Source organism: Microtus ochrogaster, chromosome 26, assembly GCF_000317375.1.
Source record: "Microtus ochrogaster isolate Prairie Vole_2 chromosome 26, MicOch1.0, whole genome shotgun sequence".
Classification (NCBI taxonomy): domain Eukaryota; kingdom Metazoa; phylum Chordata; class Mammalia; order Rodentia; family Cricetidae; genus Microtus; species Microtus ochrogaster.
Window position 1 is genome coordinate 10,734,832 of NC_022025.1, and position 1,348 is coordinate 10,736,179.

Sequence of the window (1,348 nt, forward strand, 5' to 3'; positions counted from 1 at the left end):
CTGTCTTCCTATTGATGAGTAATATGTCTGTCCTTCTCACCACTTAAATCTCACTCCTTTCTCTTCCCCCCTCTTTGTGACTTTATTCCTTCTTTTTTTTTAATTTTTAAAATTTATTTTGCATACCAGCCACATTTTCTCCTCCCTTCTCTTCTCCTTCTCCTTTCCCCAAACTCCTTTCTACCCCCTCCCATCCACTCCTCTGTCTCCATTCAGATAGAGAAGGGCCCTTCTTGGGGGGTCAAACAGCCTGGCTTACCAAGCTGAGGCAGGACCAAGCACCTTCCCCCTCTGTCAAGGCTGAACAGGGCATCCCACCATTGGGAATAGGTTTCAAAAAGCCAGCTCGTGTGCCAATGACAGTCCCAGTTCCACTGCTCAGGGGTTCCACAAACAGAACAACTGTCACCCACATGCAGAGAGTCTCGATCAGTTCCACGCAGGATCCCCAGCTGTCAGTCTACAGTCCGAGAGCTCCCATGAGCTCAGATCAGCTGTCTCTGGGTTTCCTGGTCAAGATCTTGATCCTTCCCCCTACCCCCTGCGCTCATATAATCTCTCTTCCTTCTTTTCACCTGGAATCCCAGAGCTCATCCCCAGTGCTTGGCTGTGAATCTCTGCATTTGCTTCCATCAGTTACTGGATGAAGGTTCTATGATGACAATTAGGGTGTTCACCAATCTGGTTACAGGAGAAGGCCAGTTCCACTACCCTCTCCACTATAGCTAGAAGTCTTAGCTAGGGTCATTCTAGTGTATTCCTGAGAGTTTCCCTGGCATCAGATTTCTTCTTAACCTCATAATGCCCTCCTCTATCAGGGTCTCTATCATTACTCTCTGTCTCTGTGCCTCCCCCAACTCAACCATCCTGATCCCTCATGGTCCCATCCCCCATCCCATCCCTTCTACCACCCTACACCTAGTTTACCCAGGAAATCTAGTCTATTTCCCCTTTCCAGGGTGATCCATACTCCCCTGTTAGGGTCCTCCTTGTTACCTAGCTTCTCTGGGGCTGAGGATTGTAACCTGGTTATCCTTAGCTCTGCATCTAATATGCACGTATGAGAAAGTGCATACTGTTTCTGGTTCAATCTACCTGCCTGAAAATTTCACTATGTCAAAATATATAAAGAACTCAAGAAGCTAGACATCAAAATGCCAAATAACCCAATAAAAAATTGGAGTATAGATTTAAACAGAATTCTCGCAGAAGAATCTCAAATGGCCAAGATACACTTAAAGATCTGATCAATACAGGGAAATGCAAGTCAAGACAACTTTAAGATACCATCTTACACCTGTCAGAATGGCTAAAATAAAAAACACCAATGATAGCCTTTGCTGGAGAG